This window comes from Lipotes vexillifer, unplaced genomic scaffold, assembly GCF_000442215.2.
Source record: "Lipotes vexillifer unplaced genomic scaffold, Lipotes_vexillifer_v1.1 scaffold478, whole genome shotgun sequence".
In the NCBI taxonomy this organism is placed as follows: Eukaryota; Metazoa; Chordata; class Mammalia; order Artiodactyla; family Lipotidae; genus Lipotes; species Lipotes vexillifer.
In genome coordinates this window covers 105,656-106,078 of record NW_006779682.1, presented here as the reverse complement: position 1 = coordinate 106,078, position 423 = coordinate 105,656, and positions in this window count along the sequence as shown.

The window sequence follows — 423 nt, the reverse complement described above, 5'->3', positions numbered from 1 at the left end:
TATATATATGTAAACATAAATAGAAATATATTTAGATTTAGATTACTTTCCATTATAGGTTATTACAAGATACTGAATATAGTTCCATGTGCTATACAGTAGGGCCTTGTTTTTTATTTTATATATAGTAGTTTGTATCTGCTAATCCCATACTCCTAATTTATCCCTCCCACACCCCCTTTCCCCTTAGGTAATCATAAGGTTGTTTTCTATGTCTGTGAGTCTTTTTCTGTTTTGTGTTTAGAATCATTTGTATTACTTTTTAGATTCCATGTATAAGTGATGTCATATAACATGTCTTTCTCTGTCTGACTTACTTCACTTAGTATGACAATTTCTAGGTCCATCCATGTTGCTGCAAATGGCAATATGTCACTCTTTTTTATGGCTAATATTCCATTATATATATATATATATATATAT